Below are 26,954 nucleotides of genomic sequence, written 5' to 3' on the forward strand. Positions count from 1 at the left end.
CGAGAAAATGCGATTTAAGCAATAAAATTAAAAATGCACCTAAAACCTAAACCAAACGTTGCAGGTGCTTATTTCTTCATGCGCAGTGGTCAACGCGGCACTCTCTAGCTGCCAGGAGCACTTTGTACTGTGCGCACCCAACCAGAGTGACGGGAGGAGCACATTTCAGTAAACGTGCTCAGCTCGTCGAGAGAATGCGATTTAAGCAATAAAATTAAAAATGCACCTAAAACCTAAACCAAACGTTGCAGGTGCTTATTTCTTCGTGCGCAGTGGTCAACGCGGCACTCCCATGCTGCCAGGAGCTCTTTTTACTGTGCACACCCAACCAGAGCGACGGGAGGCGCACATTTCAGAAAACGTGCTCAGCTCGTCGAGAAAATGCGATTTAAGCAATAAAATTAAAAATGAACCTAAAATCTAAACCAAACGTTGCAGGTTCTTATTTCTTCATGCGCAGTGGTCAACGCGGCACTCCCTAGCTGCCAGGAGCACTTTTTACTGTGCGCACCCAACTAGAGTGACGGGAGGAGCACATTTCAGAAAACGTGCTCAGCTCGTCGAGAAAATGCGATTTAAGCAATAAAATTAAAAATGCACCTAAAACCTAAACCAAACGTTGCAGGTGCTTATTTCTTCATGTGCAGTGGTCAACGCGGCACTCCCTAACTGCCAGGAGCACTTTTTACTGTTCGCACCCAACCAGAGTGACGGAAGGAGCACATTTCAGAAAACGTACTCAGCTCGTCGAGAAAATGCGATTTAAGCAATAAAATTAAAAATACACCTAAAACCTAAACCAAACGTTGCAGGTGGTTATTTCTTTATGCGCAGTGGTCAACTCGGCACTCTCTATCTGCCAAGAGCACTTTTTACTATGCACACCCAACCAGAGTGACGGGAGGAGCACATTTCAGAAAACGTGCTCAGCTCGTCGAGAAATGCGATTTAAGCAATAAAATTAAAAATGCACCTAAAACCTGAACCAAACGTTGCAGGTGGTTATTTCTTCATGCGCAGTGGTCACCGCGGCACTCTCTAGCTGCCAGGAGGACTTTTTACTACGCGCACCCAACCAGAGCGACGGGAGGAGCACATTTCAGAAAACGTGCTCAGCTCGTCGAGAGAATGCGATTTAAGCAATAAAATTAAAAATGCACCTAAAACCTAAACCAAACGTTGCAGGTGCTTATTTCTTCGTGCGCAGTGGTCAACGCGGCACTCCCTAGCTGCCAGGAGCTCTTTTTACTGTGCGCACCCAACCAGAGCGACGGGAGGCGCACATTTCAGAAAACGTGCTCAGCTCGTCGAGAAAATGCAATTTAAGCAATAAAATTAAAAATGCACCTAAAACCTAAACCAAACGTTGCAGGTGCTTATTTCTTCGTGCGCAGTGGTCAACGCGGCACTCCCTAGCTGCCAGGAGCTCTTTTTACTGTGCACACCCAACCAGAGCGACGGGAGGAGCACATTTCAGAAAACGTGCTCAGCTCGTCGAGAGAATGCGATTTAAGCAATAAAATTAAAAATGCACCTAAAACCTAAACCAAACGTTGCAGGTGCTTATTTCTTCATGTGCAGTGGTCAACGCGGCACTCTCTAGCTGCCAGGGGCACTTTTTACTATGCGCGCACAACCAGAGCGACGGGAGGAGCACATTTCAGAAAACGTGCTCAGCTCATCGAGAAAATGCGATTTAAGCAATAAAATTTAAAATGCACCTAAAACCTAAACCAAACGTTGCAGGTGCTTATTTCTTTGCGCGCAGTGGTCAACGCGGCACTCTCTAGCTGCCAAGAGCACTTTTTACTATGCGCGCCCAACCAGAGCGACGGGAGGAGCACATTTCAGAAAACGTGCTCAGCTCGTCGAGAAAATGCGATTTAAGCAATAAGATTAAAAATGCACCTAAAACCTAAACCAAACGTTGCAGGTGCTTATTTCTTCATGCGCAGTGGTCAACGCGGCACTCTCTAGCTGCCAGGAGCACTTTGTACTGTGCGCACCCAACCAGAGTGACGGGAGGAGCACATTTCAGAAAACGTGCTCAGCTCGTCGAGAAAATGCGATTTAAGCAATAAAATTAAAAATGCACCTAAAACCTAAACCAAACGTTTCAGGTGCTTATTTCTTCATGCGCAGTGGTCAACGCGGCACTCTCTAGCTGCCAAGAGCACTTTTTACTGTGCGCACCCAACCAGAGTGACGGGAGGAGCACATTTCAGAAAACGTCCTCAGCTCGTCGAGAAAATGCGATTTAAGCAATAAAATTAAAAATGCACCTAAAACCTAAACCAAACGTTGCAGGTGCTTATTTCTTCATGCGCAGTGGTCAACGCGGCACTCCCGAGCTGCCAAGAGCACTTTTTACTGTGCGCACCCAACCAGAGCGACGGGAGGAGCACATTTCAGAAAACGTGCTCAGCTCGTCGAGAGAATGCGATTTAAGCAATAAAATAAAAAATGCACCAAAAACCTAAACCAAACGTTGCAGGTGCTTATTTCTTCGTGCGCAGTGGTCAACGCGGAACTCCCTGGCTGCCAGGAGCTCTTTTTACTGTGCGCACCCAACCAGAGCGACGGGAGGAGCCCATTTCAGAAAACGTGCTCAGCTCGTCGAGAAAATGCGATTTAAGCAATAAAATTAAAAATGAGCCTAAAACCTAAACCAAACGTTGCAGGTGCTTATTTCTTCATGCGCACTGGTCAACGCGGCACTCTCTAGCTGCCAGGAGCACTTTTTACGATGCGCGCACAACCAGAGCGACGGGAGAAGCACATTTCAGAAAACGTGCTCAGGTCGTCGAGAAAATAAGATTTAAGCAATATAATTAAAAATGCACCTAAAACCTAAACCAAACGTTGCAGGTGCTTATTTCTTCATGCGCAGTTGTCAACGCGGCACTCTCTAGCTGCCAAGAGCACTTTTTACTATGCGCGCCCAACCAGAGCGACGGGAGGAGCACATTTCAGAAAACGTGCTCAGCTCGTCGAGAAAATGCGATTTAAGCAATAAAATTAAAAATGCACCTAAAACCTAAACCAAACGTTGCAGGTGCTTATTTCTTCATGCGCAGTGGTCAACGCGGCACTCTCTAGCTGCCAGGAGCACTTTTTACTGTGCGCACCCAACCAGAGTGACGGGAGGAGCACATTTCAGAAAACGTGCTCAGCTCGTCGAGAAAATGCGATTTAAGCAATAAGATTAAAAATGCACCTAAAACCTAAACCAAACGTTGCAGGTGCTTATTTCTTCATGCGCAGTGGTCAACGCGGCACTCTCTAGCTGCCAGGAGCACTTTTTACTACGCGCACCCAACCAGAGCGACGGGAGGAGCACATTTCAGAAAACGTGCTCAGCTCGTCGAGAAAATGCGATTTAAGCAATAAAATTAAAAATGCACCTAAAACCTAAACCAAACGTTGCAGGTGCATATTTCTTCATGCGCAGTGGTCAACGCGGCACTCTCTAGCTGCCAGGAGCACTTTTTACTACGCGCACCCAGCCAGAGCGACGGGAGGAGCACATTTCAGAAAACGTGCTCAGCTCGTCGAGAGAATGCGATTTGAGCAATAAAATAAAAAATGCACCTAAAACCTAAACCAAACGTTGCAGGTGCTTATTTCTTCGTGCGCAGTGGTCAACGCGGCACTCCCTAGCTGCCAGGAGCTCTTTTTACTGTGTGCACCCAACCAGAGCGACGGGAGGAGCACATTTCAGAAAACGTGCTCAGCTCGTCGAGAGAATGCGATTTAAGCAATAAAATAAAAAATGCACCTAAAACCTAAACCAAACGTTGCAGGTGCTTATTTCTTCGTGCGCAGTGGTCAACGCGGAACTCCCTAGCTGCCAGGAGCTCTTTTTACTGTGCGCAACCAACCAGAGCGACGGGAGGAGCACATTTCAGAAAACGTGCTCAGCTCGTCGAGAAAATTCGATTTAAGCAATAAAATTAAAAATGCACCTAAAACCTAAACCAAACGTTGCAGGTGCTTATTTCTTCGTGCGCAGTGCTCAACGCGGCACTCCCTAGCTGCCAGGAGCTCTTTTTACTGTGCGCACCCAACCAGAGCGACGGGAGGAGCACATTTCAGAAAACGTGCTCAGCTCGTCGAGAAAATGCGATTTAAGCAATAAAATTAAAAATGCACCTAAAACCTAAACCAAACGTTGCAGGTGCTTATTTCTTCATGCGCAGTGGTCAACGCGGCACTTTCTAGCTGCCAGGAGCACTTTTTACTACGCGCACCCAACCAGAGCGACGGGAGGAGCACATTTCAGAAAACGTGCTCAGCTCGTCGAGAGAATGCGATTCAAGCAATAAAATAAAAAATGCACCTAAAACCTAAACCAAACGTTGCAGGTGCTTATTTCTTCGTGCGCAGTGGTCAACGCGGCACTCCCTAGCTGCCAGGAGCTCTTTTTACTGTGTGCACCCAACCAGAGCGACGGGAGGAGCACATTTCAGAAAACGTGCTCAGCTCGTCGAGAGAATGCGATTCAAGCAATAAAATAAAAAATGCACCTAAAACCTAAACCAAACGTTGCAGGTGCTTATTTCTTCGTGCGCAGTGGTCAACGCGGCACTCCCTAGCTGCCAGCAGCTCTTTTTACTGTGCGCACCCAACCAGAGCGACGGGAGGAGCACATTTCAGAAAACGTGCTCAGCTCGTCGAGAAAATGCGATTTAAACAATAAAATTAAAAATGCACCTAAAACCTAAACCAAACGTTGCAGGTGCTTATTTCTTCGTGCGCAGTGGTCAACGCGGCACTCCCTAGCTGCCAGGAGCACTTTTTACTATGCGCGCCCAACCAGAGCGACGGGAGGAGCACATTTCAGAAAACGTGCTCAGCTCGTCGAGAAAATGCGATTTAAGCAATAAAATTAAAAATGCACCTAAAACCTAAACCAAACGTTGCAGGTGCTTATTTCTTCATGCGCAGTGGTCAACGCGGCACTCCTGAGCTGCCAAGAGCACTTTTTACTGTGCGCACCCAACCAGAGCGACGGGAGGAGCACATTTCAGAAAACGTGCTCAGCTCGTCGAGAGAATGCGATTTAAGCAATAAAATTAAAAATGCACCTAAAACCTAAACCAAACGTTGCAGGTGCTTATTTCTTCGTGCGCAGTGGTCAACGCGGCACTCCTTAGCTGCCAGGAGCACTTTTTACTATGCGCGCCCAACCAGAGCGACGGGAGGAGCACATTTCAGAAAACGTGCTCAGCTCGTCGAGAAAATGCGAATTAAGCAATAAAATTAAAAATGCACCTAAAACCTAAACCAAACGTTGCAGGCGCTTATTTGTTCACGCGCCGTGGTCAACGCGGCACTCTCTAGCTGCCAGGAGCACTTTTTACTACGCGCACCCAACCAGAGCGACGGGAGGAGCACATTTCAGAAAACGTGCTCAGCTCGTTTAGAGAATGCGATTCAAGCAATAAAATAAAAAATGCACCTAAAACCTAAACCAAACGTTGCAGGTGCTTATTTCTTCATGTGCAGTGGTCAACGCGGCACTCTCTAGCTGCCAGGGGCACTTTTTACTATGCGCGCACAACCAGAGCGACGGGAGGAGCACATTTCAGAAAACGTGCTCAGCTCATCGAGAAAATGCGATTTAAGCAATAAAATTTAAAATGCACCTAAAACCTAAACCAAACGTTGCAGGTGCTTATTTCTTTGCGCGCAGTGGTCAACGCGGCACTCTCTAACTGCCAAGAGCACTTTTTACTGTGCGCACCTACCAGAGTGACGGGAGGAGCACATTTCAGAAAACGTGCTCAGCTCGTCGAGAAAATGCGATTTAAGCAATAAGATTAAAAATGCACCTAAAACCTAAACCAAACGTTGCAGGTGCTTATTTCTTCATGCGCAGTGGTCAACGCGGCACTCTCTAGCTGCCAGGAGCACTTTTTACTGTGCGCACCCAACCAGAGTGACGGGAGGAGCACATTTCAGAAAACGTGCTCAGCTCGTCGAGAAAATGCAATTTAAGCAATAAAATTAAAAATGCACCTAAAACCTAAACCAAACGTTGCAGGTGCTTTTTTCTTCATGCGCACTGGTCAACGCGGCACTCTCTAGCTGCCAGGAGCACTTTTTACTATGCGCACACAACCAGAGCGACGGGAGAAGCACATTTCAGAAAACGTGCTCAGGTCGTCGAGAAAATGCGATTTAAGCAATAAAATTAAAAATGCACCTAAAACCTAAACCAAACGTTGCAGGTGCTTATTTCTTCATGCGCAGTTGTCAACGCGGCACTCTCTAGCTGCCAAGAGCACTTTTTACTATGCGCGCCCAACCAGAGCGACGGGAGGAGCACATTTCAGAAAACGTGCTCAGCTTGTCGAGAAAATGCGATTTAAGCAATAAAATTAAAAATGAGCCTAAAACCTAAACCAAACGTTGCAGGTGCTTATTTCTTCATGCGCAGTGGTCAACGCGGCACTCCCTAGCTGCCAAGAGCACTTTTTACTATGCGCACCCAACCAGAGTGACGGGAGGAGCACATTTCAGAAAACGTGCTCAGCTCGTCGAGAAAATGCGATTTAAGCAATAAAATTAAAAATGCACCTAAAACCTAAACCAAACGTTGCAGGTGCTTATTTCTTCGTGCGCAGTGGTCAACGCGTCACTCCCTAGCTGCCAGGAGCTCTTTTTATTGTGCGCACCCAACCAGAGCGACGGGAGGAGCACATTTCAGAAAACGTGCTCAGCTCGTCGAGAAAATGCGATTTAAACAATAAAATTAAAAATGCACCTAAAACCTAAACCAAACGTTGCAGGTGCTTATTTCTTCGTGCGCAGTGGTCAACGCGGCACTCCCTAGCTGCCAGGAGCACTTTTTACTGTGCGCACCCAACCAGAATGACGGAAGGAGCACATTTCAGAAAACGTGCTCAGCTCGTCGAGAAAATGCGATTTAAGCAATAAAATTAAAAATGCACCTAAAACCTAAACCAAACGTTGCAGGTGCTTATTTCTTCATGTGCAGTGGTCAACGCGGAACTCTCTAGCTGCCAGGGGCACTTTTTACTATGCGCGCACAACCAGAGCGACGGGAGGAGCACATTTCAGAAAACGTGCTCAGCTCATCGAGAAAATGCGATTTAAGCAATAAAATTTAAAATGCACCTAAAACCTAAACCAAACGTTGCAGGTGCTTATTTCTTTGCGCGCAGTGGTCAACGCGGCACTCTCTAGCTGCCAAGAGCACTTTTTACTGTGCGCACCCAACCAGAGTGACGGGAGGAGCACATTTCAGAAAACGTGCTCAGCTCGTCGAGAAAATAGGATTTAAGCAATAAGAATAAAAATGCACCTAAAACCTAAACCAAACGTTGCAGGTGCTTATTTCTTCATGCGCAGTGGTCAACGCGGCACTCTCTAGCTGCCAGGAGCACTTTTTACTGTGCGCACCCAACCAGAGTGACGGGAGGAGCACATTTCAGAAAACGTGCTCAGCTCGTCGAGAAAATGCGATTTAAGCAATAAAATTAAAAATGCACCTAAAACCTAAACCAAACGTTGCAGGTGCTTATTTCTTCATGCGCAGTGGTCAACGCGGCACTCTCTAGCTGCCAAGAGCACTTTTTACTGTGCGCACCCAACCAGAGTGACGGGAGGAGCACATTTCAGAAAACGTGCTCAGCTCGTCGAGAAAATGCGATTTAAGCAATAAGATTAAAAATGCACCTAAAACCTAAACCAAACGTTCCAGGTGCTTATTTCTTCATGCGCAGTGGTCAACGCGGCACTCTCTAGCTACCAGGAGCACTTTTTACTACGCGCACCCAACCAGAGCGACGGGAGGAGCACATTTCAGAAAACGTGCTCAGCTCGTCGAGAGAATGCGATTTAAGCAATAAAATAAAAAATGCACGGAAAACCTAAACCAAACGTTGCAGGTGCTTATTTCTTCGTGCGCAGTGGTCAACGCGGCACTCCCTAGCTGCCAGGAGCTCTTTTTACTGTGCGCACCCAACCAGAGCGACGGGAGGAGCACATTTCAGAAAACGTGCTCAGCTCGTCGAGAAAATGCGATTTAAGCAATAAAATTAAAAATGCACCTAAAACCTAAACCAAACGTTGCAGGTGCTTATTTCTTCATGCGCAGTGGTCAACGCGGCACTCTCTAGCTGCCAGGAGCACTTTTTACTACGCGCACCCAACCAGAGCGACGGGAGCAGCACATTTCAGAAAACGTGCTCAGGTCGTCGAGAAAATGCAATTTAAGCAATAAAATTAAAAATGCACCTAAAACCTAAACCAAACGTTGCAGGTGCTTATTTCTTCATGCGCAGTGGTCAACGCGGCACTCTCTAGCTGCCAAGAGCACTTTTTACTGTGCGCAACCAACCAGAGTGACGGGAGGAGCACATTTCAGAAAACGTGCTCAGCTCGTCGAGAAAATGCGATTTAAGCAATAAGATTAAAAATGCACCTAAAACCTAAACCAAACGTTCCAGGTGCTTATTTCTTCATGCGCAGTGGTCAACGCGGCACTCTCTAGCTGCCGGAGCACTTTTTACTACGCGCACCCAACTGGAGCGACGGGAGGAGCACATTTCAGAAAACGTGCTCAGCTCGTCGAGAAAATGCGATTTAAGCAATAAAATTAAAAATGCACCTAAAACCTAAACCAAACGTTGCAGGTGCTTATTTCTTCATGCGCAGTGGTCAACGCGGCACTCCCGAGCTGCCAAGAGCACTTTTTACTGTGCGCACCCAACCAGAGCGACGGGAGGAGCACATTTCAGAAAACGTGCTCAGCTCGTCGAGAGAATGCGATTTAAGCAATAAAATTAAAAATGCACCTAAAACCTAAACCAAACGTTGCAGGTGCTTATTTCTTCGTGCGCAGTGGTCAACGCGGAACTCCCTAGCTGCCAGGAGCTCTTTTTACTGTGCGCACCCAACCAGAGCGACGGGAGGAGCACATTTCAGAAAACGTGCTCAGCTCGTCGAGAAAATGCGATTTAAGCAATAAAATTAAAAATGCACCTAAAACCTAAACCAAACGTTGCAGGTGCTTATTTCTTCATGTGCAGTGGTCAACGCGGCACTCTCTAGCTGCCAGGGGCACTTTTTACTATGCGCGCACAACCAGAGCGACGGGAGGAGCACATTTCAGAAAACGTGCTCAGCTCATCGAGAAAATGCGATTTAAGCAATAAAATTTAAAATGCACCTAAAACCTAAACCAAACGTTGCAGGTGCTTATTTCTTTGCGCGCAGTGGTCAACGCGGCACTCTCTAGCTGCCAAGAGCACTTTTTACTGTGCGCACCCAACCAGAGTGACGGGAGGAGCACATTTCAGAAAACGTGCTCAGCTCGTCGAGAAAATGCGATTTAAGCAATAAAATAAAAAAATGCACCTAAAACCTAAACCAAACGTTGCAGGTGCTTATTTCTTCGTGCGCAGTGGTCAACGCGGAACTCCCTAGCTGCCAGGAGCTCTTTTTACTGTGCGCACCCAACCAGAGCGACGGGAGGAGCCCATTTCAGAAAACGTGCTCAGCTCGTCGAGAAAATGCGATTTAAGCAATAAAATTAAAAATGCACCTAAAACCTAAACCAAACGTTGCAGGTGCTTATTTCTTCGTGCGCAGTGCTCAACGCGGCACTCCCTAGCTGCCAGGAGCACTTTTTACTGTGCGCACCCAACCAGAGTGACGGGAGGAGCACATTTCAGAAAACGCGCTCAGCTCGTAGAGAGAATGCGATTTAAACAATAAAATTAAAAATGCACCTAAAACCTAAACCAAACGTTGCAGGTGCTTATTTCTTCGTGCGCAGTGGTCAACGCGGCACTCCCTAGCTGCCAGGAGCACTTTTTACTGTGCGCACCCAACCAGAATGACGGAAGGAGCACATTTCAGAAAACGTGCTCAGCTCGTCGAGAAAATGCGATTTAAGCAATAAAATTAAAAATGCACCTAAAACCTAAACCAAACGTTGCAGGTGCTTATTTCTTCATGTGCAGTGGTCAACGCGGAACTCTCTAGCTGCCAGGGGCACTTTTTACTATGCGCGCACAACCAGAGCGACGGGAGGAGCACATTTCAGAAAACGTGCTCAGCTCATCGAGAAAATGCGATTTAAGCAATAAAATTTAAAATGCACCTAAAACCTAAACCAAACGTTGCAGGTGCTTATTTCTTTGCGCGCAGTGGTCAACGCGGCACTCTCTAGCTGCCAAGAGCACTTTTTACTGTGCGCACCCAACCAGAGTGACGGGAGGAGCACATTTCAGAAAACGTGCTCAGCTCGTCGAGAAAATGCGATTTAAGCAATAAGATTAAAAATGCACCTAAAACCTAAACCAAACGTTGCAGGTGCTTATTTCTTCATGCGCAGTGGTCAACGCGGCACTCTCTAGCTGCCAGGAGCACTTTTTACTGTGCGCACCCAACCAGAGTGACGGGAGGAGCACATTTCAGAAAACGTGCTCAGCTCGTCGAGAAAATGCGATTTAAGCAATAAGATTAAAAATGCACCTAAAACCTAAACCAAACGTTGCAGGTGCTTATTTCTTCATGCGCAGTGGTCAACGCGGCACTCTCTAGCTGCCAAGAGCACTTTTTACTGTGCGCACCCAACCAGAGTGACGGGAGGAGCACATTTCAGAAAACGTGCTCAGCTCGTCGAGAAAATGCGATTTAAGCAATAAGATTAAAAATGCACCTAAAACCTAAACCAAACGTTCCAGGTGCTTATTTCTTCATGCGCAGTGGTCAACGCGGCACTCTCTAGCTACCAGGAGCACTTTTTACTACGCGCACCCAACCAGAGCGACGGGAGGAGCACATTTCAGAAAACGTGCTCAGCTCGTCGAGAGAATGCGATTTAAGCAATAAAATAAAAAATGCACGGAAAACCTAAACCAAACGTTGCAGGTGCTTATTTCTTCGTGCGCAGTGGTCAACGCGGCACTCCCTAGCTGCCAGGAGCTCTTTTTACTGTGCGCACCCAACCAGAGCGACGGGAGGAGCACATTTCAGAAAACGTGCTCAGCTCGTCGAGAAAATGCGATTTAAGCAATAAAATTAAAAATGCACCTAAAACCTAAACCAAACGTTGCAGGTGCTTATTTCTTCATGCGCAGTGGTCAACGCGGCACTCTCTAGCTGCCAGGAGCACTTTTTACTACGCGCACCCAACCAGAGCGACGGGAGCAGCACATTTCAGAAAACGTGCTCAGCTCGTCGAGAGAATGCGATTTAAGCAATAAAATAAAAAATGCACCTAAACCTAAACCAAACGTTGCAAGGTGCTTATTTCTTCGTGCGCAGTGGTCAACGCGGCACTTCCTAGCTGCCAGGAGCTCTTTTTACTGTGTGCACCCAACCAGAGTGACGGGAGGAGCACATTTCAGAAAACGTGCTCAGCTCGTCGAGAAAATGCGATTTAAGCAATAAGATTAAAAATGCACCTAAAACCTAAACCAAACGTTGCAGGTGCTTATTTCTTTGTGCGCAGTGGTCAACGCGGCACTCTTTAGCTGCCAAGAGCAGTTTTTATTATGCGCACCCAACCAGAGTGACGGGAGGAGCACATTTCAGAAAACGTGCTAAGCTCGTCGAGAAAATGCGATTTAAGCAATAAAATTAAAAATGCACCTAAAACCTAAACCAAACGTTGCAGGTGGTTATTTCTTCATGCGCAGTGGTCAACGCGGCACTCTCTAGCTGCCAAGAGCACTTTTTACTGTGCGCACCCAACCAGAGTGACGGGAGGAGCACATTTCAGAAAACGTGCTCAGCTCGTCGAGAAAATGCGATTTAAGCAATAAAATTAAAAATGCACCTAAAACCTAAACAAAACGTTGCAGGAGCGTATTTCTTCATGCGCCGTGGTCAACGCGGCACTCTCTAGCTGCCAGGAGCACTTTTTACTACGCGCACCCAACCAGAGCGACGGGAGGAGCACATTTCAGAAAACGTGCTCAGCTCGTCGAGAGAATGCGATTTAAGCAATAAAATAAAAAATGCACCTAAAACCTAAACCAAACGTTGCAGGTGCTTATTTCTTCGTGCGCAGTGGTCAACGCGGCACTCCCTTGCTGCCAGGAGCTCTTTTTACTGTGCGCACCCAACCAGAGCGACGGGAGGAGCATATTTCAGAAAACGTGCTCAGCTCTTTGAGAAAATGCGATTTAAGCAATAAAATTAAAAATGCACCTAAAACCTAAACCAAACGTTGCAGGTGCTTATTTCTTCATGCGCAGTGGTCAACGCGGCACTCTCTAGCTGCCAGGAGCACTTTTTACTACGCGCACCCAACCAGAGCGACGGGGGGAGCACATTTCAGAAAACGTGCTCAGCTCATCGAGAAAATGCGATTTAAGCAATAAAATTAAAAATGCACCTAAAACCTAAACCAAACGTTGCAGGTGCTTATTTCTTCGTGCGCAGTGCTCAACGCGGCACTCCCTAGCTGCCAGGAGGACTTTTTACTGTGCGCACCCAACCAGAGTGACGGGAGGAGCACATTTCAGAAAACGCGCTCAGCTCGTCGAGAGAATGCGATTTAAGCAATAAAATTAAAAATGCACCTAAATCCTAAACCAAACGTTGCAGGTGCTTATTTCTTCGTGCGCAGTGGTCAACGCGGCACTCCCTAGCTGCCAGGAGCTCTTTTTACTGTGCGCACCCAACCAGAGCGACGGGAGGAGCACATTTCAGAAAACGTGCTCAGCTCGTCGAGAAAATGCGATTTAAGCAATAAAATTAAAAATGCACCTAAAACTTAAACCAAACGTTGCAGGTGCTTATTTCTTCATGCGCAGTGGTCAACGCGGCACTCCCTAGCTGCCAGGAGCACTTTTTACTGTGCGCACCCAACCAGAGTGACGGAAGGAGCACATTTCAGAAAACGTACTCAGCTCGTCGAGAAAATGCAATTTAAGCAATAAAATTAAAAATGCACCTAAAACCTAAACCAAACGTTGCAGGTGCTTTTTTCTTCATGCGCACTGGTCAACGCGGCACTCTCTAGCTGCCAGGAGCACTTTTTACTATGCGCGCACAACCAGAGCGACGGGAGAAGCACATTTCAGAAAACGTGCTCAGGTCGTCGAGAAAATGCGATTTAAGCAATAAAATTAAAAATGCACCTAAAACCTAAACCAAACGTTGCAGGTGCTTATTTCTTCATGCGCAGTTGTCAACGCGGCACTCTCTAGCTGCCAAGAGCACTTTTTACTATGCGCGCCCAACCAGAGCGACGGGAGGAGCACATTTCAGAAAACGTGCTCAGCTTGTCGAGAAAATGCGATTTAAGCAATAAAATTAAAAATGAGCCTAAAACCTAAACCAAACGTTGCAGGTGCTTATTTCTTCATGCGCAGTGGTCAACGCGGCACTCCCTAGCTGCCAAGAGCACTTTTTACTATGCGCACCCAACCAGAGTGACGGGAGGAGCACATTTCAGAAAACGTGCTCAGCTCGTCGAGAAAATGCGATTTAAGCAATAAAATTAAAAATGCACCTAAAACCTAAACCAAACGTTGCAGGTGCTTATTTCTTCGTGCGCAGTGGTCAACGCGGCACTCCCTAGCTGCCAGGAGCTCTTTTTATTGTGCGCACCCAACCAGAGCGACGGGAGGAGCACATTTCAGAAACCGTGCTCAGCTCGTCGAGAAAATGCGATTAAAACAATAAAATTAAAAATGCACCTAAAACCTAAACCAAACGTTGCAGGTGCTTATTTCTTCGTGCGCAGTGGTCAACGCGGCACTCCCTAGCTGCCAGGAGCACTTTTTACTGTGCGCACCCAACCAGAATGACGGAAGGAGCACATTTCAGAAAACGTGCTCAGCTCGTCGAGAAAATGCGATTTAAGCAATAAAATTAAAAATGCACCTAAAACCTAAACCAAACGTTGCAGGTGCTTATTTCTTCATGTGCAGTGGTCAACGCGGCACTCCCTAGCTGCCAGGAGCACTTTTTACTGTGCGCACCCAACCAGAATGACGGAAGGAGCACATTTCAGAAAACGTGCTCAGCTCGTCGAGAAAATGCGATTTAAGCAATAAAATTAAAAATGCACCTAAAACCTAAACCAAACGTTGCAGGTGCTTATTTCTTCATGTGCAGTGGTCAACGCGGCACTCTCTAGCTGCCAGGAGCACTTTTTACTGTGCGCACCCAACCAGAGTGACGGGAGGAGCACATTTCAGAAAACGTGCTCAGCTCGTCGAGAAAATGCGATTTAAGCAATAAGATTAAAAATGCACCTAAAACCTAAACCAAACGTTGCAGGTGCTTATTTCTTCATGCGCAGTGGTCAACGCGGCACTCTCTAGCTGCCAAGAGCACTTTTTACTGTGCGCACCCAACCAGAGTGACGGGAGGAGCACATTTCAGAAAACGTGCTCAGCTCGTCGAGAAAATGCGATTTAAGCAATAAGATTAAAAATGCACCTAAAACCTAAACCAAACGTTCCAGGTGCTTATTTCTTCATGCGCAGTTGTCAACGCGGCACTCTCTAGCTGCCAAGAGCACTTTTTACTATGCGCGCCCAACCAGAGCGACGGGAGGAGCACATTTCAGAAAACGTGCTCAGCTTGTCGAGAAAATGCGATTTAAGCAATAAAATTAAAAATGAGCCTAAAACCTAAACCAAACGTTGCAGGTGCTTATTTCTTCATGCGCAGTGGTCAACGCGGCACTCCCTAGCTGCCAAGAGCACTTTTTACTATGCGCACCCAACCAGAGTGACGGGAGGAGCACATTTCAGAAAACGTGCTCAGCTCGTCGAGAAAATGCGATTTAAGCAATAAAATTAAAAATGCACCTAAAACCTAAACCAAACGTTGCAGGTGCTTATTTCTTCGTGCGCAGTGGTCAACGCGTCACTCCCTAGCTGCCAGGAGCTCTTTTTATTGTGCGCACCCAACCAGAGCGACGGGAGGAGCACATTTCAGAAAACGTGCTCAGCTCGTCGAGAAAATGCGATTTAAACAATAAAATTAAAAATGCACCTAAAACCTAAACCAAACGTTGCAGGTGCTTATTTCTTCGTGCGCAGTGGTCAACGCGGCACTCCCTAGCTGCCAGGAGCACTTTTTACTGTGCGCACCCAACCAGAATGACGGAAGGAGCACATTTCAGAAAACGTGCTCAGCTCGTCGAGAAAATGCGATTTAAGCAATAAAATTAAAAATGCACCTAAAACCTAAACCAAACGTTGCAGGTGCTTATTTCTTCATGTGCAGTGGTCAACGCGGAACTCTCTAGCTGCCAGGGGCACTTTTTACTATGCGCGCACAACCAGAGCGACGGGAGGAGCACATTTCAGAAAACGTGCTCAGCTCATCGAGAAAATGCGATTTAAGCAATAAAATTTAAAATGCACCTAAAACCTAAACCAAACGTTGCAGGTGCTTATTTCTTTGCGCGCAGTGGTCAACGCGGCACTCTCTAGCTGCCAAGAGCACTTTTTACTGTGCGCACCCAACCAGAGTGACGGGAGGAGCACATTTCAGAAAACGTGCTCAGCTCGTCGAGAAAATAGGATTTAAGCAATAAGATTAAAAATGCACCTAAAACCTAAACCAAACGTTGCAGGTGCTTATTTCTTCATGCGCAGTGGTCAACGCGGCACTCTCTAGCTGCCAGGAGCACTTTTTACTGTGCGCACCCAACCAGAGTGACGGGAGGAGCACATTTCAGAAAACGTGCTCAGCTCGTCGAGAAAATGCGATTTAAGCAATAAAATTAAAAATGCACCTAAAACCTAAACCAAACGTTGCAGGTGCTTATTTCTTCATGCGCAGTGGTCAACGCGGCACTCTCTAGCTGCCAAGAGCACTTTTTACTGTGCGCACCCAACCAGAGTGACGGGAGGAGCACATTTCAGAAAACGTGCTCAGCTCGTCGAGAAAATGCGATTTAAGCAATAAGATTAAAAATGCACCTAAAACCTAAACCAAACGTTCCAGGTGCTTATTTCTTCATGCGCAGTGGTCAACGCGGCACTCTCTAGCTACCAGGAGCACTTTTTACTACGCGCACCCAACCAGAGCGACGGGAGGAGCACATTTCAGAAAACGTGCTCAGCTCGTCGAGAGAATGCGATTAAAGCAATAAAATAAAAAATGCACGGAAAACCTAAACCAAACGTTGCAGGTGCTTATTTCTTCGTGCGCAGTGGTCAACGCGGCACTCCCTAGCTGCCAGGAGCTCTTTTTACTGTGCGCACCCAACCAGAGCGACGGGAGGAGCACATTTCAGAAAACGTGCTCAGCTCGTCGAGAAAATGCGATTTAAGCAATAAAATTAAAAATGCACCTAAAACCTAAACCAAACGTTGCAGGTGCTTATTTCTTCATGCGCAGTGGTCAACGCGGCACTCTCTAGCTGCCAGGAGCACTTTTTACTACGCGCACCCAACCAGAGCGACGGGAGCAGCACATTTCAGAAAACGTGCTCAGGTCGTCGAGAAAATGCAATTTAAGCAATAAAATTAAAAATGCACCTAAAACCTAAACCAAACGTTGCAGGTGCTTATTTCTTCATGCGCAGTGGTCAACGCGGCACTCTCTAGCTGCCAAGAGCACTTTTTACTGTGCGCAACCAACCAGAGTGACGGGAGGAGCACATTTCAGAAAACGTGCTCAGCTCGTCGAGAAAATGCGATTTAAGCAATAAGATTAAAAATGCACCTAAAACCTAAACCAAACGTTCCAGGTGCTTATTTCTTCATGCGCAGTGGTCAACGCGGCACTCTCTAGCTGCCGGAGCACTTTTTACTACGCGCACCCAACTGGAGCGACGGGAGGAGCACATTTCAGAAAACGTGCTCAGCTCGTCGAGAAAATGCGATTTAAGCAATAAAATTAAAAATGCACCTAAAACCTAAACCAAACGTTGCAGGTGCTTATTTCTTCATGCGCAGTGGTCAACGCGGCACTCCCGAGCTGCCAAGAGCACTTTTTACTGTGCGCACCCAACCAGAGCGACGGGAGGAGCACATTTCAGAAAACGTGCTCAGCTCGTCGAGAGAATGCGATTTAAGCAATAAAATTAAAAATGCACCTAAAACCTAAACCAAACGTTGCAGGTGCTTATTTCTTCGTGCGCAGTGGTCAACGCGGAACTCCCTAGCTGCCAGGAGCTCTTTTTACTGTGCGCACCCAACCAGAGCGACGGGAGGAGCACATTTCAGAAAACGTGCTCAGCTCGTCGAGAAAATGCGATTTAAGCAATAAAATTAAAAATGCACCTAAAACCTAAACCAAACGTTGCAGGTGCTTATTTCTTCATGTGCAGTGGTCAACGCGGCACTCTCTAGCTGCCAGGGGCACTTTTTACTATGCGCGCACAACCAGAGCGACGGGAGGAGCACATTTCAGAAAACGTGCTCAGCTCATCGAGAAAATGCGATTTAAGCAATAAAATTTAAAATGCACCTAAAACCTAAACCAAACGTTGCAGGTGCTTATTTCTTTGCGCGCAGTGGTCAACGCGGCACTCTCTAGCTGCCAAGAGCACTTTTTACTGTGCGCACCCAACCAGAGTGACGGGAGGAGCACATTTCAGAAAACGTGCTCAGCTCGTCGAGAAAATGCGATTTAAGCAATAAAATAAAAAAATGCACCTAAAACCTAAACCAAACGTTGCAGGTGCTTATTTCTTCGTGCGCAGTGGTCAACGCGGAACTCCCTAGCTGCCAGGAGCTCTTTTTACTGTGCGCACCCAACCAGAGCGACGGGAGGAGCCCATTTCAGAAAACGTGCTCAGCTCGTCGAGAAAATGCGATTTAAGCAATAAAATTAAAAATGCACCTAAAACCTAAACCAAACGTTGCAGGTGCTTATTTCTTCGTGCGCAGTGCTCAACGCGGCACTCCCTAGCTGCCAGGAGCACTTTTTACTGTGCGCACCCAACCAGAGTGACGGGAGGAGCACATTTCAGAAAACGCGCTCAGCTCGTAGAGAGAATGCGATTTAAACAATAAAATTAAAAATGCACCTAAAACCTAAACCAAACGTTGCAGGTGCTTATTTCTTCGTGCGCAGTGGTCAACGCGGCACTCCCTAGCTGCCAGGAGCACTTTTTACTGTGCGCACCCAACCAGAATGACGGAAGGAGCACATTTCAGAAAACGTGCTCAGCTCGTCGAGAAAATGCGATTTAAGCAATAAAATTAAAAATGCACCTAAAACCTAAACCAAACGTTGCAGGTGCTTATTTCTTCATGTGCAGTGGTCAACGCGGAACTCTCTAGCTGACAGGGGCACTTTTTACTATGCGCGCACAACCAGAGCGACGGGAGGAGCACATTTCAGAAAACGTGCTCAGCTCATCGAGAAAATGCGATTTAAGCAATAAAATTTAAAATGCACCTAAAACCTAAACCAAACGTTGCAGGTGCTTATTTCTTTGCGCGCAGTGGTCAACGCGGCACTCTCTAGCTGCCAAGAGCACTTTTTACTGTGCGCACCCAACCAGAGTGACGGGAGGAGCACATTTCAGAAAACGTGCTCAGCTCGTCGAGAAAATGCGATTTAAGCAATAAGATTAAAAATGCACCTAAAACCTAAACCAAACGTTGCAGGTGCTTATTTCTTCATGCGCAGTGGTCAACGCGGCACTCTCTAGCTGCCAGGAGCACTTTTTACTGTGCGCACCCAACCAGAGTGACGGGAGGAGCACATTTCAGAAAACGTGCTCAGCTCGTCGAGAAAATGCGATTTAAGCAATAAGATTAAAAATGCACCTAAAACCTAAACCAAACGTTGCAGGTGCTTATTTCTTCATGCGCAGTGGTCAACGCGGCACTCTCTAGCTGCCAAGAGCACTTTTTACTGTGCGCACCCAACCAGAGTGACGGGAGGAGCACATTTCAGAAAACGTGCTCAGCTCGTCGAGAAAATGCGATTTAAGCAATAAGATTAAAAATGCACCTAAAACCTAAACCAAACGTTGCAGGTGCTTATTTCTTCATGCGCAGTGGTCAACGCGGCACTCTCTAGCTGCCAAGAGCACTTTTTACTGTGCGCACCCAACCAGAGTGACGGGAGGAGCACATTTCAGAAAACGTGCTCAGCTCGTCGAGAAAATGCGATTTAAGCAATAAGATTAAAAATGCACCTAAAACCTAAACCAAACGTTCCAGGTGCTTATTTCTTCATGCGCAGTGGTCAACGCGGCACTCTCTAGCTACCAGGAGCACTTTTTACTACGCGCACCCAACCAGAGCGACGGGAGGAGCACATTTCAGAAAACGTGCTCAGCTCGTCGAGAGAATGCGATTTAAGCAATAAAATAAAAAATGCACGGAAAACCTAAACCAAACGTTGCAGGTGCTTATTTCTTCGTGCGCAGTGGTCAACGCGGCACTCCCTAGCTGCCAGGAGCTCTTTTTACTGTGCGCACCCAACCAGAGCGACGGGAGGAGCACATTTCAGAAAACGTGCTCAGCTCGTCGAGAAAATGCGATTTAAGCAATAAAATTAAAAATGCACCTAAAACCTAAACCAAACGTTGCAGGTGCTTATTTCTTCATGCGCAGTGGTCAACGCGGCACTCTCTAGCTGCCAGGAGCACTTTTTACTACGCGCACCCAACCAGAGCGACGGGAGCAGCACATTTCAGAAAACGTGCTCAGCTCGTCGAGAGAATGCGATTTAAGCAATAAAATAAAAAATGCACCTAAACCTAAACCAAACGTTGCAAGGTGCTTATTTCTTCGTGCGCAGTGGTCAACGCGGCACTTCCTAGCTGCCAGGAGCTCTTTTTACTGTGTGCACCCAACCAGAGTGACGGGAGGAGCACATTTCAGAAAACGTGCTCAGCTCGTCGAGAAAATGCGATTTAAGCAATAAGATTAAAAATGCACCTAAAACCTAAACCAAACGTTGCAGGTGCTTATTTCTTTGTGCGCAGTGGTCAACGCGGCACTCTTTAGCTGCCAAGAGCAGTTTTTATTATGCGCACCCAACCAGAGTGACGGGAGGAGCACATTTCAGAAAACGTGCTAAGCTCGTCGAGAAAATGCGATTTAAGCAATAAAATTAAAAATGCACCTAAAACCTAAACCAAACGTTGCAGGTGGTTATTTCTTCATGCGCAGTGGTCAACGCGGCACTCTCTAGCTGCCAAGAGCACTTTTTACTGTGCGCACCCAACCAGAGTGACGGGAGGAGCACATTTCAGAAAACGTGCTCAGCTCGTCGAGAAAATGCGATTTAAGCAATAAAATTAAAAATGCACCTAAAACCTAAACAAAACGTTGCAGGAGCGTATTTCTTCATGCGCCGTGGTCAACGCGGCACTCTCTAGCTGCCAGGAGCACTTTTTACTACGCGCACCCAACCAGAGCGACGGGAGGAGCACATTTCAGAAAACGTGCTCAGCTCGTCGAGAGAATGCGATTTAAGCAATAAAATAAAAAATGCACCTAAAACCTAAACCAAACGTTGCAGGTGCTTATTTCTTCGTGCGCAGTGGTCAACGCGGCACTCCCTTGCTGCCAGGAGCTCTTTTTACTGTGCGCACCCAACCAGAGCGACGGGAGGAGCATATTTCAGAAAACGTGCTCAGCTCTTTGAGAAAATGCGATTTAAGCAATAAAATTAAAAATGCACCTAAAACCTAAACCAAACGTTGCAGGTGCTTATTTCTTCATGCGCAGTGGTCAACGCGGCACTCTCTAGCTGCCAGGAGCACTTTTTACTACGCGCACCCAACCAGAGCGACGGGAGGAGCACATTTCAGAAAACGTGCTCAGCTCATCGAGAAAATGCGATTTAAGCAATAAAATTAAAAATGCACCTAAAACCTAAACCAAACGTTGCAGGTGCTTATTTCTTCGTGCGCAGTGCTCAACGCGGCACTCCCTAGCTGCCAGGAGGACTTTTTACTGTGCGCACCCAACCAGAGTGACGGGAGGAGCACATTTCAGAAAACGCGCTCAGCTCGTCGAGAGAATGCGATTTAAGCAATAAAATTAAAAATGCACCTAAATCCTAAACCAAACGTTGCAGGTGCTTATTTCTTCGTGCGCAGTGGTCAACGCGGCACTCCCTAGCTGCCAGGAGCTCTTTTTACTGTGCGCACCCAACCAGAGCGACGGGAGGAGCACATTTCAGAAAACGTGCTCAGCTCGTCGAGAAAATGCGATTTAAGCAATAAAATTAAAAATGCACCTAAAACTTAAACCAAACGTTGCAGGTGCTTATTTCTTCATGCGCAGTGGTCAACGCGGCACTCCCTAGCTGCCAGGAGCACTTTTTACTGTGCGCACCCAACCAGAGTGACGGAAGGAGCACATTTCAGAAAACGTACTCAGCTCGTCGAGAAAATGCAATTTAAGCAATAAAATTAAAAATGCACCTAAAACCTAAACCAAACGTTGCAGGTGCTTTATTCTTCATGCGCACTGGTCAACGCGGCACTCTCTAGCTGCCAGGAGCACTTTTTACTATGCGCGCACAACCAGAGCGACGGGAGAAGCACATTTCAGAAAACGTGCTCAGGTCGTCGAGAAAATGCGATTTAAGCAATAAAATTAAAAATGCACCTAAAACCTAAACCAAACGTTGCAGGTGCTTATTTCTTCATGCGCAGTTGTCAACGCGGCACTCTCTAGCTGCCAAGAGCACTTTTTACTATGCGCGCCCAACCAGAGCGACGGGAGGAGCACATTTCAGAAAACGTGCTCAGCTTGTCGAGAAAATGCGATTTAAGCAATAAAATTAAAAATGAGCCTAAAACCTAAACCAAACGTTGCAGGTGCTTATTTCTTCATGCGCAGTGGTCAACGCGGCACTCCCTAGCTGCCAAGAGCACTTTTTACTATGCGCACCCAACCAGAGTGACGGGAGGAGCACATTTCAGAAAACGTGCTCAGCTCGTCGAGAAAATGCGATTTAAGCAATAAAATTAAAAATGCACCTAAAACCTAAACCAAACGTTGCAGGTGCTTATTTCTTCGTGCGCAGTGGTCAACGCGGCACTCCCTAGCTGCCAGGAGCTCTTTTTATTGTGCGCACCCAACCAGAGCGACGGGAGGAGCACATTTCAGAAACCGTGCTCAGCTCGTCGAGAAAATGCGATTAAAACAATAAAATTAAAAATGCACCTAAAACCTAAACCAAACGTTGCAGGTGCTTATTTCTTCGTGCGCAGTGGTCAACGCGGCACTCCCTAGCTGCCAGGAGCACTTTTTACTGTGCGCACCCAACCAGAATGACGGAAGGAGCACATTTCAGAAAACGTGCTCAGCTCGTCGAGAAAATGCGATTTAAGCAATAAAATTAAAAATGCACCTAAAACCTAAACCAAACGTTGCAGGTGCTTATTTCTTCATGTGCAGTGGTCAACGCGGCACTCCCTAGCTGCCAGGAGCACTTTTTACTGTGCGCACCCAACCAGAATGACGGAAGGAGCACATTTCAGAAAACGTGCTCAGCTCGTCGAGAAAATGCGATTTAAGCAATAAAATTAAAAATGCACCTAAAACCTAAACCAAACGTTGCAGGTGCTTATTTCTTCATGTGCAGTGGTCAACGCGGCACTCTCTAGCTGCCAGGAGCACTTTTTACTGTGCGCACCCAACCAGAGTGACGGGAGGAGCACATTTCAGAAAACGTGCTCAGCTCGTCGAGAAAATGCGATTTAAGCAATAAGATTAAAAATGCACCTAAAACCTAAACCAAACGTTGCAGGTGCTTATTTCTTCATGCGCAGTGGTCAACGCGGCACTCTCTAGCTGCCAAGAGCACTTTTTACTGTGCGCACCCAACCAGAGTGACGGGAGGAGCACATTTCAGAAAACGTGCTCAGCTCGTCGAGAAAATGCGATTTAAGCAATAAGATTAAAAATGCACCTAAAACCTAAACCAAACGTTCCAGGTGCTTATTTCTTCATGCGCAGTGGTCAACGCGGCACTCTCTAGCTACCAGGAGCACTTTTTACTACGCGCACCCAACCAGAGCGACGGGAGGAGCACATTTCAGAAAACGTGCTCAGCTCGTCGAGAGAATGCGATTTAAGCAATAAAATAAAAAATGCACGGAAAACCTAAACCAAACGTTGCAGGTGCTTATTTCTTCGTGCGCAGTGGTCAACGCGGCACTCCCTAGCTGCCAGGAGCTCTTTTTACTGTGCGCACCCAACCAGAGCGACGGGAGGAGCACATTTCAGAAAACGTGCTCAGCTCGTCGAGAAAATGCGATTTAAGCAATAAAATTAAAAATGCACCTAAAACCTAAACCAAACGTTGCAGGTGCTTATTTCTTCATGCGCAGTGGTCAACGCGGCACTCTCTAGCTGCCAGGAGCACTTTTTACTACGCGCACCCAACCAGAGCGACGGGAGCAGCACATTTCAGAAAACGTGCTCAGCTCGTCGAGAGAATGCGATTTAAGCAATAAAATAAAAAATGCACCTAAACCTAAACCAAACGTTGCAAGGTGCTTATTTCTTTGTGCGCAGTGGTCAACGCGGCACTTCCTAGCTGCCAGGAGCTCTTTTTACTGTGTGCACCCAACCAGAGTGACGGGAGGAGCACATTTCAGAAAACGTGCTCAGCTCGTCGAGAAAATGCGATTTAAGCAATAAGATTAAAAATGCACCTAAAACCTAAACCAAACGTTGCAGGTGCTTATTTCTTTGTGCGCAGTGGTCAACGCGGCACTCTTTAGCTGCCAAGAGCAGTTTTTATTATGCGCACCCAACCAGAGTGACGGGAGGAGCACATTTCAGAAAACGTGCTAAGCTCGTCGAGAAAATGCGATTTAAGCAATAAAATTAAAAATGCACCTAAAACCTAAACCAAACGTTGCAGGTGGTTATTTCTTCATGCGCAGTGGTCAACGCGGCACTCTCTAGCTGCCAAGAGCACTTTTTACTGTGCGCACCCAACCAGAGTGACGGGAGGAGCACATTTCAGAAAACGTGCTCAGCTCGTCGAGAAAATGCGATTTAAGCAATAAAATTAAAAATGCACCTAAAACCTAAACAAAACGTTGCAGGAGCGTATTTCTTCATGCGCCGTGGTCAACGCGGCACTCTCTAGCTGCCAGGAGCACTTTTTACTACGCGCACCCAACCAGAGCGACGGGAGGAGCACATTTCAGAAAACGTGCTCAGCTCGTCGAGAGAATGCGATTTAAGCAATAAAATAAAAAATGCACCTAAAACCTAAACCAAACGTTGCAGGTGCTTATTTCTTCGTGCGCAGTGGTCAACGCGGCACTCCCTTGCTGCCAGGAGCTCTTTTTACTGTGCGCACCCAACCAGAGCGACGGGAGGAGCATATTTCAGAAAACGTGCTCAGCTCGTCGAGAAAATGCGATTTAAGCAATAAAATTAAAAATGCACCTAAAACCTAAACCAAACGTTGCAGGTGCTTATTTCTTCATGCGCAGTGGTCAACGCGGCACTCTCTAGCTGCCAGGAGCACTTTTTACTACGCGCACCCAACCAGAGCGACGGGGGGAGCACATTTCAGAAAACGTGCTCAGCTCATCGAGAAAATGCGATTTAAGCAATAAAATTAAAAATGCACCTAAAACCTAAACCAAACGTTGCAGGTGCTTATTTCTTCGTGCGCAGTGCTCAACGCGGCACTCCCTAGCTGCCAGGAGGACTTTTTACTGTGCGCACCCAACCAGAGTGACGGGAGGAGCACATTTCAGAAAACGCGCTCAGCTCGTCGAGAGAATGCGATTTAAGCAATAAAATTAAAAATGCACCTAAATCCTAAACCAAACGTTGCAGGTGCTTATTTCTTCGTGCGCAGTGGTCAACGCGGCACTCCCTAGCTGCCAGGAGCTCTTTTTACTGTGCGCACCCAACCAGAGCGACGGGAGGAGCACATTTCAGAAAACGTGCTCAGCTCGTCGAGAAAATGCGATTTAAGCAATAAAATTAAAAATGCACCTAAAACTTAAACCAAACGTTGCAGGTGCTTATTTCTTCATGCGCAGTGGTCAACGCGGCACTCCCTAGCTGCCAGGAGCACTTTTTACTGTGCGCACCCAACCAGAGTGACGGAAGGAGCACATTTCAGAAAACGTACTCAGCTCGTCGAGAAAATGCAATTTAAGCAATAAAATTAAAAATGCACCTAAAACCTAAACCAAACGTTGCAGGTGCTTTTTTCTTCATGCGCACTGGTCAACGCGGCACTCTCTAGCTGCCAGGAGCACTTTTTACTATGCGCGCACAACCAGAGCGACGGGAGAAGCACATTTCAGAAAACGTGCTCAGGTCGTCGAGAAAATGCGATTTAAGCAATAAAATTAAAAATGCACCTAAAACCTAAACCAAACGTTGCAGGTGCTTATTTCTTCATGCGCAGTTGTCAACGCGGCACTCTCTAGCTGCCAAGAGCACTTTTTACTATGCGCGCCCAACCAGAGCGACGGGAGGAGCACATTTCAGAAAACGTGCTCAGCTTGTCGAGAAAATGCGATTTAAGCAATAAAATTAAAAATGAGCCTAAAACCTAAACCAAACGTTGCAGGTGCTTATTTCTTCATGCGCAGTGGTCAACGCGGCACTCCCTAGCTGCCAAGAGCACTTTTTACTATGCGCACCCAACCAGAGTGACGGGAGGAGCACATTTCAGAAAACGTGCTCAGCTCGTCGAGAAAATGCGATTTAAGCAATAAAATTAAAAATGCACCTAAAACCTAAACCAAACGTTGCAGGTGCTTATTTCTTCGTGCGCAGTGGTCAACGCGGCACTCCCTAGCTGCCAGGAGCTCTTTTTATTGTGCGCACCCAACCAGAGCGACGGGAGGAGCACATTTCAGAAACCGTGCTCAGCTCGTCGAGAAAATGCGATTTAAACAATAAAATTAAAAATGCACCTAAAACCTAAACCAAACGTTGCAGGTGCTTATTTCTTCGTGCGCAGTGGTCAACGCGGCACTCCCTAGCTGCCAGGAGCACTTTTTACTGTGCGCACCCAACCAGAATGACGGAAGGAGCACATTTCAGAAAACGTGCTCAGCTCGTCGAGAAAATGCGATTTAAGCAATAAAATTAAAAATGCACCTAAAACCTAAACCAAACGTTGCAGGTGCTTATTTCTTCATGTGCAGTGGTCAACGCGGCACTCTCTAGCTGCCAGGGGCACTTTTTACTATGCGCGCACAACCAGAGCGACGGGAGGAGCACATTTCAGAAAACGTGGTCAGCTCATCGAGAAAATGCAATTTAAGCAATAAAATTTAAAATGCACCTAAAACCTAAACCAAACGTTGCAGGTGCTTATTTCTTTGCGCGCAGTGGTAAACGCGGCACTCTCTAGCTGCCAAGAGCACTTTTTACTGTGCGCACCCAACCAGAGTGACGGGAGGAGCACATTTCAGAAAACGTGCTCAGCTCGTCGAGAAAATGCGATTTAAGCAATAAGATTAAAAATGCACCTAAAACCTAAACTAAACGTTTCAGGTGCTTATTTCTTCATGCGCAGTGGTCAACGCGGCACTCTCTAGCTGCCAGGAGCACTTTTTACTGTGCGCACCCAACCAGAGTGACGGGAGGAGCACATTTCAGAAAACGTGCTCAGCTCGTCGAGAAAATGCGATTTAAGCAATAAAATTAAAAATGCACCTAAAACCTAAACCAAACGTTGCAGGTGCTTATTTCTTCATGCGCAGTGGTCAACGCGGCACTCTCTAGCTGCCAAGAGCACTTTTTACTGTGCGCACCCAACCAGAGTGACGGGAGGAGCACATTTCAGAAAACGTGCTCAGCTCGTCGAGAAAATGCGATTTAAGCAATAAGATTAAAAATGCGCCTAAAACCTAAACCAAACGTTCCAGGTGCTTATTTCTTCATGCGCAGTGGTCAACGCGGCACTCTCTAGCTGCCAGGAGCACTTTTTACTACGCGCACCCAACCAGAGCGACGGGAGGACCACATTTCAGAAAACGTGCTCAGCTCGTCGAGAAAATGCGATTTAAGCAATAAAAT

The sequence above is a fragment of the Syngnathus floridae genome, chromosome 16 (assembly GCF_059516105.1).
Source record: "Syngnathus floridae isolate MCC-2025c chromosome 16, RoL_Sflo_1.0, whole genome shotgun sequence".
NCBI lineage: Eukaryota > Metazoa > Chordata > Actinopteri > Syngnathiformes > Syngnathidae > Syngnathus > Syngnathus floridae.